This window comes from Monodon monoceros, unplaced genomic scaffold (assembly GCF_005190385.1).
Source record: "Monodon monoceros isolate NGI ecotype Baffin Bay Population unplaced genomic scaffold, NGI_Narwhal_1 Super_Scaffold_12, whole genome shotgun sequence".
NCBI classification, from domain to species: domain Eukaryota; kingdom Metazoa; phylum Chordata; class Mammalia; order Artiodactyla; family Monodontidae; genus Monodon; species Monodon monoceros.
Window position 1 is genome coordinate 90,722,322 of NW_021703768.1, and position 19,442 is coordinate 90,741,763.

At 34.0% G+C, this 19,442-nt stretch overlaps 1 protein-coding gene across 1 annotated transcript in view; it reads right to left on the minus strand.

The window, feature by feature from the left end:
- The window catches only part of TMEM232 (transmembrane protein 232), a 222,467-nt gene that overhangs the window by 135,950 nt on the left and 67,075 nt on the right, over positions 1-19,442 (minus strand).

The window sequence follows — 19,442 nt, forward strand, 5'->3', positions numbered from 1 at the left end:
CCACCCATTTGGGCCCTGGGAAGCCTGCTGGGGTCCCGCCTAAACCCCACCCCTACCTAAGTCCTGCGACACACAGCCAAGGCCTTTTCTGGCCTTTTTTTCCCTCCTGTCTTTTTCTATTGTGGTTCTCTTTTACCTTCTTGTTGTTGTTTCATCTACATATTAATTTATTTTTTCTAATATATCTGTTAGTTTTCTAATTTTATTTTATTTTTTACTCTGTAATCGTTTTGCTCCTTTTTTTTCTTTTCTTTGTTTTGCAGACCTGCGTGGCTTGTGGAATCTTGGTTCACAACTTGGGGGTCAGGCCTGAGCTCCTGGAATGGGGGCTCTGAGTCCAAACCACTGGACTATCAGGAAACCTCAGACCCCAGGGAATATTCATCACAGTGAGGTCTCCCACAGGTCCTCATCTCGACACCAAGACCCAGCTGTACCCAGCAGCCCACAAACTCAAGTGGTGGAAGCCTCAGGCCAAACAACCAGTAAGACAGGAACACAATCCCACCCATAAAAAAAAAAAAAAAAAAACTGAGATGACAAGAAAATATGTCACTGATGAAGGAGCAAGGTAAAAAATTACAAGACCAATAAATGAAGAGGAAATAGGCAACCTTTCTGAAAAAGAATTCAGAGTAATGATAGTAAAGATGAACCAGAATCTCAGAAACAGAATGGAGGCACAGATAGAGAAAATACAAGAAATGTTTAACAAAGACCTAGAAGAACTAAAGAACAGAGATAAACAACACAATAACTAAAATGAAAAATACACAAGAAGGAATCAATAACAGAATAACTGAGGGAGAAGAACAAATAAGTGAGCTGGAAGAGAGAATGTTGGAAATAACTGATGAGGAGCGGAGTAAAGATAAAACAATGAAAAGAATTGAAGACAATCTCAGAGACCTCTTGTACAATACTAAACACACCAACATTCGAATTATAGGGGTCCCAGAAGAAGAAGAGAAAAGGAAAGGGTCTGAGAAAATATTCAGAGAGATTATAGTGGAAAACTTCCCTAACATGGGCAAGGAAATAGTCATCCAACTTCAGGAAGTGCAGCGGCCCACACAGGTTAAACCCTAGGAGAAACACACAAAGACACATATTAATCAAACTAACTAACATTAAATTCAAAGAAAAAATATTAAAAGCAGCAAGGGAAAAGCAAAAAATAACATACAAAGGTTAACAGCTGATTTTTCAGCAGAAACTCTGCAGGCCAGAAGGCAGAGGCAGGACATACTTAAAGTGATAAAAGAGAAAAACCTACAACCAAGATTACTCTACCCAGCAAGAATTTCATTCAAATTCGATGGAGAAATCAAAAGCTTTTCAGGCAAGCAAAAGCTAAAGAATTCAGCACCACCAAGCCAGCTTTACAACAAAAGCTAAAGGAACTTTTCTAGGCAGGAAACACAAAAGACCCACACCGAAAGCAACTAGAGAAAGAAGAACAAAGAAAATCCAAAATTATTACAAGGAAAGAAATCATAAAAATCAAAGCAGAAATAAGTGAAATAGAAATGAAGAAAAAATAGGAAAGATCAATAAAACTAAAATTTGGTTCTTTGAGAAGATAAAAAAATTGATAAACCTTTAGCCAAACTCATCAAGAAAAAAAGGTACAGGATGCAAATCAATAAAATTAAAAAAGAAAAAGGAGAAATCACAACTGACACCACAGAAATACAAAGTATTATAAGAGAATACTACAAACAACTATATGCCAATAAAATGGACAACCACAAAAAAATGGACAAATTCTTGGAAAGGGACAATTTTCTAAGACTGAACCTGGAAGAATTAGAAAATATAACCAGGCTTATCAAAAGTAATGAAATTGAAACTCTAATTAAAAATCTTCCAACAAACAAAAGTCCAGGACCAGACGGCTTCACAGGTGAATTCTATCAAACATTTAGAGAAGAGTTGACACCCATTGTTCTGAAACTCATCCAAAAAACTTCAGAGGAAGGAACACTCCCAAACTCATTCTACAAGGCCACCAACACCTGTATACCAAAACCAGAAAAAGATATCACAAAAAAAAAAAAAAAGAAATTTACAGACCAATATCACTGATGATTATAGATGCAAAAATCCTCAACAAAATACTAGCAAACAGAATCCAACAGCACATTAAAAGGATCATACACCATGATCAAGTGGGATTTATCCCAGGGATACAAGGATTCTTCAGCATATGAAAATCAATCAATGTGATACACCCTATTAACAAACTGAAGAATAAAAACCATATGATATCTCAACAGATGCAGAAAAAGCTTTTGACAAAATTCAACACCCATTTATGATAAAAACTCTTCAGAAAGTGGTCACAGAGGGAACCTACCTGAACATAATAAAGGCCATATATGCCAAACCCACAGCAAACAGCATTCACAATGGTGAAAAAGTGAAAGCATTTCCTCTAAGATCAGGAAAAAGACAAGGATGTCTTGTCTTTTTCCTGATTAACATAGCTGCTGAAGTCAACATAGTTGTTGAAGTCCTAGCCACAGCAATCAGAGAAGAGAAAGGAACACAAATTGGTAAAGAAGTAAAACTGTCACTATTTGCAGATGACATGATACTATACATAGAAAATCCTAAAGATGCCACCAGAACAACTAGAGCTAATCAATGAATTTGGGAAAGTTTTAGTATACAAAATAAATGCACAGAAATCTCTTGCATTCCTATACACTAACAATGAAAGATCAGAAAGAGAAATTAAGGAAACAATCGCATTCACCATTGGAAGAAAAAGAATAAAATACCTAGGAATAAACTTACCTAAGGAGACAAAACACCTGTACTCAGAAAAATACAAGACACTGATGAAACAAATCAAAGATGACATAAACATGGAGAGATATACGATGTTCATGGATTGGAAGAATCAATATTGTGAAAATGACTATACTACACAAAGTAATCTACAGATTCAATGCAATCCCTATCAAATTACCAATGGCATTTTTTACAGGGCTAGAATGAAAAATCTTAAAATTTGTGTGGAGATACAAAAGACCCCGAATAAACAAAGCAATCTTGAGGGAAAAAAATGGAGCTGGAGGAACTGGATTCCCTGACTTCAGGCTGTACTACAAAGCTACAGTAATCAAGACAATATGGTACTGGCATAAAAACAAAAATACAGATCAATGGAACCAGATAGAAAGCCAGAGATAAACTGACGCACCTGTGGTTAACTAATCCATGACAAAGGAGGCAAGGATATACAATGGAGAAAAGACAGGGTCTTCAATAACTGGTGCTGGGAAAACTGGACAGCTACATGTTAAAGAATGAAATTAGAACACTTCCTAACACCATACACAAAAATAAACTCAAAATGGATTAGAGACCTAAATGTAAGACCGGACACTATAAAACTATTAGAAGAAAACATAGGAAGAACACTCTTTGACATAAATCACAGCAAGATCCTTCATGACCTACCTGCCAGAGTAATCGAAATAAAAACATAAATAAACAAATGGGACCTAATGAAACTTAAAAGCTTTTGTACAGCAAAGGAAACTATAAACAAGACGAAAAGACAACCCTCAGAATGGGAGAAAATATCTGCAAACAAATCGACAAAGGATTAATCTCCAAACAGCTCATGCAGCTCCATATTAAAAAAACAACTGAATCAAAAAAGAGGCAGAAGACCTAAATAGACATTTCTCCAAAGAAGACATACAGATGGCCAAGAGGCACAGGAAAGGCTGTTCAACATCACTAATTATTAGAGAAATTCAAATCAAAACTACAATGAGGTATCACCTCACACCAGTTAGAATGGGCATCATCAGAAAATCTACAAACAACAAATGCTGGAGAGGGTGTGGAGAGAAGGGAACCCTCTTGCACTGTTGGTGGGAATACAAATTGATACAGCCACTGTGGAGAACAATATGGAGGTTCCTTAAAAAACTAAAAATAGAATTACCGTATGACCCAGCAAATGAAGCAACTGACAAAGGATTAATCTCCAAAATTTATAAGCAGCTCATGCAGCTCAATAAAAACAACAAAAAAAAACAACCCAGTCCAAAAATGGGCAGAAGACCTAAACAGACCTTTCTCCAAAGAAGATATTCAGACTGCCAACAAACACATGAAAGAATGCTCAACTTCATTAATCATTAGAGAAATGCAAATCAAAACTACAATGAGATATCATCTCACACCAGTCAGAATGGTCATCATCAAAAAATCTAGAAACAATAAATGCTGGAGAGGATGTGGAGAAAAGGGATCCCTCTTGCACTGTTGGTGGGAATGTAAATTGATACAGCCACTGTGGAGAACAGTATGGAGGTTCCTTAAAAAACTAAAAATAGAACTACCATATGACCCAGCATTCCCACTACTGGGCATATACCCTGAGAAAACCATAATTCAAAAAGAGTCATGTACCAAAATGTTCATTGCAGCTCTATTTACAATAGCCCAGAGATGGAAACAACCTAAGTGTCCATCATCGGATGAATGGATAAAGAAGATGTGGCACATATATACAATGGAATATTACTCAGCCATAAAAAGAAACAAAATTGAGCTATTTGTAATGAGGTGGATAGACCTAGAGTCTGTCATACAGAGTGAAGTAAGTCAGAAAGAGAAAGACAAATACTGTATGCTAACACATATATATGGAATTTAAGAAAAAAAAATGTCATAAAGAACGTAGGGGCAAGACAGGAATAAAGATACAGACCTACTAGAGAATGGACTTGAGGATATGGGGAGGGGGAAGTGTAAGCTGCGACAAAGCGAGAGAGTGGCATGGACATATATACACTACCAAACGTAAGGTAGATAGCTAGTGGGAAGCAGCCGCATAGCACAGGGAGATCAGCTCGGTGCTTTGTGACCGCCTGGAGGGGTGGGATAGGCAGGGTGGGAGGGAGGGAGACACAAGAGGGAAGAGATATGGGAACATATGTATAACTGATTCACTTTTTATAAAGCAGAAACTAACACACCATTTTAAAGCAATTATACTCCAATACAGATGTAAAAAAAAAAAAAAACCACCTGCACCCCAATGTTCATTGCAGCACTATTTACAATAGCCAGATCATTTAAGCAATCTAAATTCCCATCGACAGATGAAAGGATAAAGAAGATGTGGTACACATATACAATGGAATATTACTCAGCCATAAAAAAGAACAAAATTGGTTCATTTGTAGAGATATGGATGGACCTAGAGACTGTCATACAGAGTGAAGTAAGTCAGAAATAGAAAAACAAGTATCGTATATTAACACATATATGTGGAATCTACAAAAATGGTACAGATGAACTGTTTGAAAGGCAGAAATAGAAACACAGATGTAGAGAACACACATATGGACACCAAGGGGGGAAAGCAGGGGAGGGGGGTGGTGGTGGTGGGATGAATTGGGAGATTGGGATTGACATATATACACTATTATGTATAAAATATATAACTAATAAGAACCTCTGTACAAAAAATAAATAAATTTCAAAAAATTAAAAATAAAGATTAAATTGTATAAAAGTAAAAATTAAAAAAAGAAATACAAACTGGAAAAGAGGTAGTAAAACTGTCACTGTTTGCAGATGACATGATGCTACACACAGAAAATCCTAAAGATGCCACAATAAAACTACTAGAACTAATCAATGAATTTGTTAAGGTTGCAGGATACAAAATTAATGCACAGAAATCACTTGCATTCCTATACGCTAACAATGAAAGATCAAAAGGAGTAATTATGGCAACAATCCCATTCACCACTGCAATAAAAAGAATAAAATAGCTAGGAATAAACCTACCTAAGGAGACAAAAGACGTGTACTCAGAAAACAATAGAACACTGGTGAAAGAAATCAAAGATGACACAAACAGATGAAGAAATATACCATGCTCTTGGATTGGAAGAATAAACATTGTGAAAATAACTATACTACCCAAAGCAATCTACAGATCCAATGCAATCCCCATCACAATACCAATGGCATTCTTTATAGAATTAGAACAAAGATTTTTACAATTTGTATGGAAACACAAAAGACGCTGAATAACCAAAGCAATCTTGAGAAAGAAAAACAGAGCTGGCAGAATCTGGCTCCCGGACTTCAAACTGTACCACAAAGCTACAGTAATCAACACAGTATGGTTGATTATAGAAATATAGATCAATGGTACAGGATAGAAAGCCCAGAGATAAACCCATGCACATATGGTCACCTAATTTATGACAAAGGATGCAAGAACATACAATGGAGAAAAGGCAGATTCTTCAATAAGTGGTGCTGGAAAAACTGGACTGCTACATGTAAAAGAATGAAATTAGAATACTCCCTAACACCATACACAAAAATAAACTCAAAATGGATTAAAGATCTAAATGTAAAAAAACTATAAAACTCTTAGAGGAAAACACAGGATAAACTCTCTTTGACATAAATCACAGCAAGATCCTTTTTGACCCACCTCCTAGAGTAATGAAAATAAAAACAAAAATAAACAAATGGGAGCTAATGAAACTTAAAAGCTTTTGCACAGCAAAGGAAACTATAAACAAGGTAAAAAGACAACACTTAGAATGGGAAAAAATATTTGCAAATGAAGCAACTGACAAGGGATTAACCTCCAAAATATACAAACATGTCTTGGAGCTCTGTATCAAAAAAACAAACAACCGAATCAAAAAATGGGCAGAAATCCTAAACAGACATTTCACCAAAGAAGACATACAGATGGCCAAGAGGCACATGAAAGGCTGCTCAACATCACTAATTATTAGAGCAAGGCAAAACTGCAATTAGATATCACTTCACACTGGTCAGAATGGCCATCATCAAAAAATCTACAAACAATAAATGCTGGAGAGGGTGTGGAGAAAAAGGAACCCTATTGCACTGTTGTTGGGAATGTAAATTGATACAGCCACTATGGAGAACAGTATGTAAGTTCCTTAAAAAAACTAAAAATAGAACTACCATATGACCCAGCAGTCCCACTATTGGGCATATATCCTGAGAAAACCATAATTCAAAGAGATACATGGGACTTCCCTGGTGGCACAGTGGTTGAGAGTCTGCCTGCCAATGCAGGGGACACGGGTTTGTGCCCCAGTCCGGGAAGATCCCACATGCCACGGAGCGGCTGGGCCCATGAGCCATGGTCACTGAGCCTGCACGTCTGAAGCCTGTGCTCCGCAACGGGAGAGGCCATGACAGTGAGAGGCCAGCGTAACGCAAAAAAAAAAAAGAGACACATGCACCCCAATGTTCATTGCAGCTCTATTTACAATACCCAGGACATGGAAACAGTCTAAATGTCTGATGACAGATAAATGGATAAAGAAGATGTGGTACATATATACAATAGAATATTACTCAGCCATAAAACGGAAAGAAATTGGGTCAGTTGTAGAGTTGTGGATAGACCTAGAGTCTGTCATACAGAGTGAAGTAAGTCAGAAAGAGAAAAACAAATATATTAACACATATATGTGGAATCTAGAAAAATGGTACAGATGCACCTATCTGCAGGGCAGGAATAGAGACACAGATGTAGAGTAGAGAACCGACATGTAGACACGGTGGGGAAAGGGAGAATGGAACGAATTTGGAGATTAGGTTTGGCATAAATACACTACCATGTGTAAAATAGATAGGTAGTGGGAACCTGCTATATAGCACAGGGAGCTCAGCTTGGTGCTCTGTGACAACCTAGATGGGTGGGATGGTGGTGGTGGGGAAGTCCAAGAGGGAGGGGATATATGTATACATATAGCTGATTTACTTCATTGTACAGCAGAAACTAACACAACATTGTAAAGCAATTATACTCCAATAAATAGAAAAAGTACATTAGGAGTATGGAAATATCATTAAGAATAAAAACAAATTTTATTTTAAAGATATCACCATGAAATGTTAACCAGCAAGGTCTTTACCTAATGAGTCAAAGGTACCCTGAATAAAGTCACATATTCATTTTAGTTGTACATATTTCATTTTGATATTTTAGGTCATATACCAGATGGCGGAAAGCATTTATACATGATGACTTTTCCTAGATGTGCCAACATATGCTGCTGAATTGCCTATACAGAAGAGCCTTGCTCATTGCAAGTCTCCATGGAAGTATTTCAAACAAAGCACATCAATTAACATTTGTTTATTATGCCACTGTGACTATATGACAGTTTTTTATTTCTTTCCCAAATACTCAGGCAACAGTTGGGTTTATATTGAATTTGTCAGATGAAGGTTTATGTTTAGGGATATTTAGAAATGTTTTTCATTTTAAATTTGCTATTAAATATCTCACCTCTCATCTAACCTCCATTAAGTATCAAATTTTATGAACAGATATAAAAAGAATTGTAGATGATAGAATGCTACTATGGATAAAAAAAACATACAAGGCATTAAAGTACATAATACAGTTAGTGAAGGATTTACCAGTGATGTAGATAAATTGAGGTATTAAGTATAAATTTTAATTTATTAAAATCAATAGTTTATTATATGAATTGCATATTTATTTTTAAAGTATAAAGAGAGAAAATCTCTCTTAATTCCATAAACATACAAGTATCATCAATCCTAGTGAAATAAATCCTTCCACTCTAATGTAGAGTAGTTTATAATTAAGGCTATGTTTCACTCTGTGTAGGTAATATGATGATTACCTTTCACAAGGAAAGGTTCTGGGAGCAAGGTGTTAGGAAGGAAAGAATAAACAAAGGTTTTGCTATAAGCATAGTCATTTGCATTAACTGAAATAAAAGTGGAATACATATTTTATTGCAGATCAAAGCATCTGAGGCACAAGCCTTCACTGTATGCACTGTATAGGGCTTTTTTTTTTAGATGTTCTCTATTCACATTGAGCAGTGAGGCAGCATCTAAAGACTAACAAGGTTTTTACCACTTGTAAAAGAAAGCTTCTAACTATTTTATGCCATAGAATTTGCTCCCCAAAGAGGTATCACAGGACAATAATATAAGTGGTTTAACAGTATGTGGGAATTATTAATTTTTAAAAACTAAGCATGTTTAAAAACAAGTAACTAACCTTTGTATTCTATTACTGTAAATAAGTGTTGCCATGATAGTGACAAAAAGAAAAGAAAGAAAAGGAAAGGAAATTTGATTATATCTTGTTCATGTTGTACTGTAAAATTAAACACACCTATAAAGATAAATTATATAGAAAGTGTTCAGACTATTCCAGACAAGATAGTACAATTTTAATAATTTCAAAATATTTGCTCTAACACATTACACCTATAGACCAAATGTACTCATTCTTTTGAAATCATCTTGCTTTGTCTGATTCATATATGTGATTTAGTTGTTCAAGTTATTCTACAGTAACATTATTAACTCGCTTAGGAAGGCAGCTTTTTAAAACATGAAATAAATATAAGTATCATTTTCCTCAAAGAAATTAAGCGTAAAAGGGAGTTTCAGCCTTAGAAGAGAAAAACTGAAAACTGCATAGATGCTAATCACTTTGGTCTTTTGAATAATTAGCTGTGGAGGATTTAAAGGCATTAGTTTAGACACTATTATTCCTGAAACCTAGTATAGACATTTTATTATGCAATTTACATTAAAAATATATTAGCTAAAAATAATTTGGAAGAAAATGCTTTATGACCAAAATCATAAAAATGATGCAAGGAAAACCATTAGCTAGGAAAAGAACAAACACTGCAGTCAGACACTTAACTTTGTCATACCTATACCAATATAGAATTCTTGGCCAATAAAACTATCCTTCAAAATCAGATTGAATAAAAACCTTTTGTCAGTAAAAACTGACAGAATTAGCCACCAGCAGATGCTCATGAAAAGAATATGAAAGGATTTTCTTTGAGCGAAAGAAAAATAATCCCATATGGAAGGTCAGCAATTCAAGAAGGAAAAGTAAAGAGAGAAACATGTAAATATATAAGTAAATCTAAAGAATACTGAGTGTATAAAACAATATTAATATGTTGGTATCTGTAAACACACACACATGTAGCCATGCACACACACACAGAAACACACCCAGAGAAACACACACAGTTTAAATGCTCAACAGGAAAATTGTTTAAGAGAAAGAAAAGGAGTTAAAATATTAGAAGATGATTTTATGGTCCTGGAAAATATAAATCTCCCTACATTAGAATTCAATAATAAGGGATTCATTTTGTAATATCAGGGTAACAAATAAAGGAATGTGTGACCACCAAGTAAACAAACAAAGGGGGTGGGATGAAATGGTATAATGAAAAATCTTCCTGAAAGGGCACAAAATGAGTTTTAAAAAAAGGAGACAGTACAACCAGAAAACAAGTAACAAAATGGCAACAAGTACATAACTATCAATAATCACTTTAAATGTCAATGGACAAAATTCTCCAATCACAGGACATAAGGTGGCTGATTGGATTAAAAAACAAGACCTATCTACATGTTGCCTACAAGAGACTCACTTTCGAGCTAAAGACACATGCAGACTAAAAGTGAGGGGATAGAAAAATATATTCCATGCAAATAGAAATGAAAAAAAAGCTGGAATAGCAATACTCATATCAGACAAAGTAAACATTAAAGTCAAATTCTATAATAAAGACAAAAAAGGGCATTGTATAATGGTAAACGGATCAATACAAGAAGATATAACATTCATAAACATGTATGCACGTAATATAGGAGCACATAAATATATAAAGCAAATAGCAACAGACATAAAGGGAGAAGTTGAAAACAATACAGTAGTAGTAAGAAACTTTAACAGCTCACTTACACAAATGGACAGATCATCAGGCAAAAAATCAATAAGAAAACATTTGCCTTAAGTGACATATTAGATCAGTTGAACTTAATAGATATCTCAGGACATTCCATCCAAAAACAGCAGAATACATATTGGATTCAAGTACATATGGCAAGTTCTCCAGGATAGATCACATACTAGGCCACAAAACAAGTCTCAACAAATTTTAGATAAAAATTATATCAAGTATCTTTTCCAGTATGAAACTGGAAATCTATTATAAGAAGAAAAATGGGAAAAAAATGAAGATTAAGCAGCATGCTACTAACAAAAACGATGGTTCAACAAAGAAATCAAAGATGAAATCAGAAAATACCTTGAGACAAGTGAAAATAGAAACAAAACTTTCCAAAATCTATGGGACACAGCAAAAGCAGTTCTAAGAGGGACGTTTATAGCAATAGAGGCCTACCACATGAAACAACAAAAATCTCAAATAAACAACCTAAACAACCATCTAAAGGAATTACAAAAAGAAGAACAAAGCCCAAAGGCAGCAGAAGGAATGAAAAAGGTAATAAGGAAATAAATGAAATAGAGACCAATAAGACAATAGAAAAGATCAATGAAACCAAGAGATGATTTTTTTGAAAAATAAACAAATTTGATAAGCCTTTAGCTAGGCTCATCAAGAAAAAAAGACAGGACACAAACAAGATAAGAAATGAAAGAGGAGAAATTACAAATGATATCACAGAAAAACAATAATGAGAGGAATACTTCATACAGTTATCTGCCAACAAATTGCATAACCAAGAACAAATGGACGAACTCCTAGAAACATATAATCTTTCAAGATTAAATCAGGAAGAAATAGACAGTCTGAACAGACTGGTCAGTAGAAATGAAATTGAATCTGGTATCAAAAAGTCCAGGATCAGAGGGCCTCACAGGAGAATTCTACCAAACATAAAAAGGAGAGTTAATGCCTATCCTCAAACTATTCCAAAAAACTAAAGAGGAGGGAACACTCCCAAATTCATTCAACAAGTCTACCATTACCCGGATATCAAAACCAGACAGACACTACAAAAAAGAAAATTAAAAGCCAGTATCTTTGATGAACATGGACGCAAAAATCCTCAACAAAATATTAGCAAACTGAATTCAACAATATATAAAAAAGATCATACACCATGAACAAGTAGGCTGTATTCCAGGGATTTAAGGATGGTTCAACTTACACAAATCAACCAATGTGATATTCCAAATTCACAAAATGAAGGATAAAAATCACATGATCAACTCAGTAGATGCGGGAAAAACATTTGACACAATTCAACACCATTCATGATAAAAAAAAGCTCTCAACAAATTTGGCACAGAGGGAAAATATCTCAACATAATAAAACCCATTTATGAAAAACCCATAGCTAACATCATACTCAATGGTTAAAAAAATGAAAGTTTTTCCTCTAAAATTAGTAACAGGACAAGGATGCCCACTCTCACCATTTCTATTTAACATAGTATTGTAAGTCCTAGCCACAGAAATCAGACAAATAAAAAGCATCCAAGTTGGAAGGGAAGAAGTAAAACTGTCACTATTTGCAGATGACAAAATACGTAGAAAACCTTGAAGTCTACACCAAAAAAAGTTAAAACTAATAAATGAATTCAGTAAAGTTACAGGCTACAAGAATAATATACAGAAATCTGTTGCTTTTCTATACACTACTAATGAACTATGAGAAAGAGAAAGCAAGAAAACAATCCCTTTTTTTTTTGGTACATCCCGCATTTAAAAAAATTTTCTTTATTGAAGTATAGTTGAGCTCCAATGTTGTGCTAATTTCTGCTGTACAGCAAAGTGACTCAGTTATACACATATATACATTCTTTTTATATTCTTTTCCATTATGGTTTATCCCAGGAGATTGGATATAGTTCCCTGTGCTACACAGTAGGACCTTGTTGTTTATCCATCCTATATATAATAGTTTATGTCTGCTAACCCCAAACTCCCAGTCCATCCCTCTCCCTCCCTGCCTCCCCCTTGGCAACCACAAGTCTGTTCTCTATGTCCATGAGTCAAAAACAACCCCATTTGAACAAAATACCCAGGAATAAACTTAATCAAGGAGGTGAAAGACCTATACTCTGAAAACTATAAGACACTGATGAAGGAACTTGAAGATGATATGAATACATGGAAAGATAGACTGTGTTCATGGATTGGAAGAATTAATACTGTTAAAATGTGCATATTACCCAAAGCAATCTACAGATTTAGTGCAATACCTATCAAAATACCAACGACATTTTTCATAGAACTACAACAAATAATTCTAAAATTTGTATGAAACCACAAAAGACGCCCAAATGGCCAAAGCAATATTAAGAAAAAAGAACAAAGCTGGAGGTATCATGCTCCCTGACTTCAGTCTATACTACAAAGCTACAGTAATCAAAAGAGTGTGCTAATGGCAAAAAAACAGACATGTTGATCAATGGAACAGAATAGAGAGCTCAGAAAGAAATCTATGCACATACGGTCAATTAGTTTACAACAAAGCAAGCAAAACTATACAATGGAGAAAAGACAGTCTGTTAAAGAATTGGTATTGGGAAAACTGGACAGGTACATAAAAAAGAATGAAATTAGAACATTTTCTTATACCATATACAAAATAAACTCAAAATGAACTAAAGACCTAAAATGTAAGACTGGAAACCATAAAACTCTTAGAAGAAAACATAGGCAGTACATTCTTTGATGTAAGTCTTGGCAACATATTTTTGGATTTGTCTCCTCAAGCAAGAGAAACAAAAGAAAAAATAAACAAATTGACTGAAATAAACTTAAGTGCTTTTGCACAGTGAAGAAAACCATCAACAAAACAAAAAGACAACCTACTGAATGGGAGAAGATATCGGCAAACAATATGTCTGATAAGGAGTTAATATCCAAAATATACAAAGAGCTCATACAACTCAATATCAAAAAAAACAAACAATTAAAAAATGGGCAGAAGACCTGATTAGACATTTTTCCAAAAAAAAAAAATACAGATGGCCAATAGGCACATGAAAAGATGTTCAACATCACTAATCAGGGAAACACAAACTGAAACCACAATGAGATATCACCTCACACAGGTCAGAATGGCCATGATCAAAAAGACAACACATTATAAATGTTGCTGAAGATGTGGAGAAAAGGGAAACCTAGCACACTGTTGGTGGGAATGTAAATTGGTACAGCTACTATGGAAAACAGTATGGAGGTTCCTCAAAATATTTAAAGAAGAACTACCATGTGATCCAGCAATTCCATTCTTAAGTATATATCCCAAGAAAACAAAAACACTGATTCAAAATGATACATGTATTCCAATGTTCATGGCAACATTATTTACAATAGCCAAGAACTGGAAGCATCCTAGGTGTCCATCAATAGATGGATGGATAAAGAAGATGTGATATTATATATATATATTACTCAGCCATAGAAAAGAATGAAATTTGCCATTTGCAACAATATGGATGGACCTGGAGGGTATTATGCTTAGGGAAGTAAGTCAGACAAAGACAAATACTGTATATTTTCACTTACATATGGAATCTAAAAATTAAACCAAATGAATGACAAGCAAAACAGAAACAGACTCACAGACACAGAGAATAAATTAGTGGTTACCAGTGAGGAGGAGGGGTGGGGAGGGGCAAGACAGGGGAAGGGGATTAAGAGGTATAAACTACTAGGTATAAAACAAATAAGATACAAGGATATAATGCACAGCACAAGGAATATGGCCAATAGTTTGTAATAACTTTAAGGAATACACTCTATAAAAATATCGAGTCACTATGTTGTACACCTGAAGTTAATGTAACACTGTAAATCAACCATACTTCAATAAAAAAGAATGGGATTGAAAAGCAAAAAAAAAAAAAAGAGAGCCAGGAACAGGAAGTACAAACAAAATAGTAAATAGAAAGATGTAGTAATAAACACAAATATATTCTAATGGCATTAAGTGTAAACAGAATGAGCATTCAAATATAAAGTCAATAATTTTCAGGTTAAAATATATTGCTTCTCTAAAGATATATACATGTAAGAATTCAGAGAGCTTGGAATTTTAAAAAAGGAAATAGATGCTCCATGCAAATACTAAACAAAAGAACCCTAATAAAAGAAAGGTACAGTGGTATACTCATAATAGAAAAGATACACTTTTTATAAAGAAGAACATTTCATAATGATGAGACTATTGTCCCTGAACACAGTAGAATTAAACTAGAAATCAAAAATCATAAATATAACAACAAAATCTCCGTATATGTAGCCATTAAGAAACTTCAATAACCAATGGTTCAAAATAGAAGTAATAAGTATCAGTATCAAGAGAATCAAAACTTGTTTTTCAAAAACAAGTTCATAAACCCTTGGCACGATACACTAAAAGGAGAACAAAAGAAAGAGTATCATGACAGATTCTAAAGATGTTAAAATATCACAGAAGGATACTGTGAGCAACTTTATAAAATATCTTTAAAAATGCAAATGAAATAAATAAACACATTCTTAGGGAGACAAAACAACCAAAACTGATGCAAAGAAAAATAAAGTCTAGGCAGGCATATAACTGAAAAATTCTTCCACAAATTAAAAACCTTTCTGTAAGTATCCATGACCAAATGGCTTCACTTGGGAATTCAAGGAATTAATTAAAATTATTAAGGAAGAAATCATGACAATACTACAAAATTCTTCCAGAGAATAGAAAAAAAAAAGAGCGAGATAATCACTTCCAAATTCATTTTAGTAGTTCAGCATAACTTTGACATAAACTCTTACTTTATAAGAAAACATTATAAGAAAAACATTATGGCGGGGTGGTAGTGGTAGAATGAATTGGGAGATTGGGACTGACATATATACACTAATATATATATAAAATAGATAACTAATAAGAACAATACAAAAAAAGAAAATAAAGGAACACCTTAAGAAGAATTATTACTTAAGTCCTATATATTTCAAAGATGATTTTAAAAGCATAAATAAATCTTACTGAAGAGTAAAAAAAAATTATGGGTGCAATATCTTAAACAAAATAATATCAAAGCAAATATAGCCATATTAAAAAGATTACTACATCATCAACAAGTGTTTCTCTTCTAGGAATGCAAGATTATTAAACATAAGAAAATCAAACAATGTAATCTACCACAGTATCCATGGGCAAGTTACTTTACCTTTCAAAAAGTTTAACTGTCCTTATTTAAAGTTTCAATTTCCTCATCAGTAAAATCAAGACTATAACAACTCATGTATCATACGGGGTGTTTTTGAAGATTAAATAATTAATGCATGTAAAGTGTTTAGCACATGGCACACAGTAAATGCCCAACAAATCTTAGCTATTATTATTAGTGTCTTTTAAAAAATGATAAGTATGAAAGAAGTAACATTTATACTGAACAATGTAGCAGATTAAAATCTCATTTAGGTAGCACTCAATCAGAAAACTCCTACTATGTAAAAAAACAAAAAACCCAGAACTTAGAGGCTTAACACAACCATTTATTTAGTCCACAGTGCCAAGGTCAGCAATCTGAGCTGGGCACAGGAGAATGTGCCTTCTGCTCTCATTCATGTGTCTATGATCAACTCTTAGGTCAGGTAGGGACCGGCTAGTTTTGGGAGGTGTCCGTGGAACAACTAGGATGGCTTGTCTCTCTACCATGTTGTCTCTCATCTTCCACCTGGTTAACTCGGACTTATTTACATATCAGTTACAGGGTGCCAAGAGAACAAGAGAGGGCAGGCACCAATGTGTAAGCATTTTTCAAATCTCTACTTGTATAGCATTAGAATTGTTTAAATTAAGTCACATGGTCAAGCCTAGAATTTGAGTGGGGAAGGAAGGATGGGATATAGGGAGCCTTGAATAAATTGGGGAAAATTACTCTAACAGTGTACCACAAGTTCCAAAGCAGTAATTCATTAAAAAATATATAGGAAATTGTATACATGATTTTTATCCAACATAAATTACCAAACCATTAAAATCCAATAAAAACAAACAATTTTTTCCCCAAACTGTTTCCTTTACTTAGCATCTCCAGTTTTATCAAACCATCCCTAAGTCTCTAAGACCTTAGCTTGGTAACCAAAACATAGCTTTCAAATTTGATGCCTAATACTGCCCAATCCAAACCTTTTTACCCAACAAGGCAAGGTCAACCAATGACTTTCTCTTAAAGCATTCTTATTTATGTTTGGCTCATGCCATTTCCTTATCTGAAAGATGCTTTCCTTGACCCTCCCGCTTTGAATCATTTCATGTATCTCATCATTTAAGTTTCCAGCTCAAATACTACTTAAAGATAATAGTAATTTATTCCTCATTAATATTAGAAAAAAGTTAGAGAGCAAACATTTATCTGAACTCCCATTTTGTGCTATGAACTTTCATGGGGCCAGCTACATATGTAATATTCCATTTGTGTTGTTCCCTATCTTTCTGAAAAATAGGTCTTCTGGATGAAACAGTAAAATTTATTGTGTAAAGGTTATTTTTTGGACATCCTCGCTTCTTCCATAGAATTCACTATGGCAAAAAAGATATAGTAACTACATTTGCTTCATAATTTTTACTGTTTTTCATGAAAATTTTATATAATTTCTCACTTTACATACTCATAGTATCTTAATATTAAATAAGAGAATCAAACTAAATTAAGTGATATTTTACCAACTAGATACTTTATAATTTATCATTTATTTACATTTATATTATATTATTTATATTGTTTAATAATCCAAATATGTCTCTCTCTAGCTAAACTTTATATAAACCACATTTATAATAAGATATATTTTAATCTACCTAATGCAAATTAAACTTATTTTATGTTAAATATGTACTATGCATAAATTAATATAACTGCTTTTAGAAATTTCTAATTTAGAATTTTCTCTGAGGATAACTTGCCTTCCCGACACATTTACTATTTAAAATGAATGAAAGCATCTCTCAGAAGCCTCACTAAGCACTGAAAACTAATTAGCACATCTAGTGGTTAAGCTTTTGTTTATTCCTTTATTCTCAGTGCTGACTGCTTGAGTAATAAGGTCTTCACTTGGATCTAGCATCTAAAAAATATTTACTATATCTGATTAACTGACTTATGAATTTCAAATGTAATTATCTACAGATATTTACTAAAATTTTGAAGAAAGAAGCTATCTTATACCTAATGACTGGCCTTGAAAACAGGCATATAAATAGAATTCTAATTATAGAAATGACAATTTTGAGTTAGCTTATTTATTTAGTTGCAATCTAATCCATTTGGGATACGAAATGGAATACAAAAATAGATACAAAAGCAGATAATAACATAAATAATAACAAATAATGGAAAGAATCATGGAAACAGAAAAAAAAAGTAAGACTGGGTGAGATGAACTAATCATCCTCTATTTCTCTCAGAAACTGGTCAAAAATTTGACTCTCATTTTTTAAGCTCCAGCAAGCCATTTATACAAAATCAATAATAATGTTCAGAGAGCACATGAAACTAAGAAGGATTTATTTCCTAAAGCCCAGTAAAGAGGATACTGGGTGATATAGTGATCACCACTGTAATAGGTACAATAATTTTCTTTGTTTTTCTTTTTTTTTTTTCTGTGCTTCTCACCAAAACCAAGGACAAAGATGAAGCAAGTTGCATGAAAGCAAGTCCATGAAATCCAAAACACTGTTGAAGTGGGCAGCAATCTAGTTGTCTTTTTCCATGAAAAAAATATTAGAAATCTAGAGAAAAGGATGGACTGCATATTTTCAGATAGTCCTCCATAAAGATCGTTACTCCAAATCAGACTTATGGTTCAAAAACAAAGAGTTTAAGATTTTGTTTTCTACTAAGGATCTAGAGTGTAGATATTTTGTGTTGCAATAAGCTTGGACAATCAATTAAGCAGAGTGAATCATTTTTGCTTTTCTTGTTAACATTAATTCACATCTGTAATTATTATTGGAAAACAGTATATTAAGAGTGTTAGGGGACTTCCCTGGTGGTCCAGTGGTTAAGAATCTGCCTTCCAAAGCAGAGGACGAGCGTTTGATCTCTGGTCGGGAAACTAAGATCCCACATGCTGCGGGGCAACTAAGCACACACACCACAACTACTGAGCCCACGCACCGCAACTAGAGAGCCCACATGTTGCAAACTACAGAGCCCACACGCTCTGGAGCCCATGTGCCACAACTAGAGAGAAGCCTGCGCACCACAATGAAGAGCCCGTGTGCCGCAACAAAAGAGCCCATGTGCCGCAACTAAGATCCAGATGCAGCCCAAAAAATAAAATAAAAGAAATAAATAAAAGAAATAAACATTATAAAGAAAAGAATGTTAGGATAACTGCATCTGTGCAAGCTAGAAAGAACCAGAAACTTTCAGGGACAGAAAAAAGTGTACTTTAGAATAACAAATTAGCCTGGCTCAAAATAAGACACAGAGAAAAAAAACTATTTGATGGAGTTTTGAAATATCATAGGATACCACATGGATAATCACTGGAAAATAATATTTGCATTTTATGAAGAATGGATAGCTAATTTCATAATGATTTCCTTTGAATGTG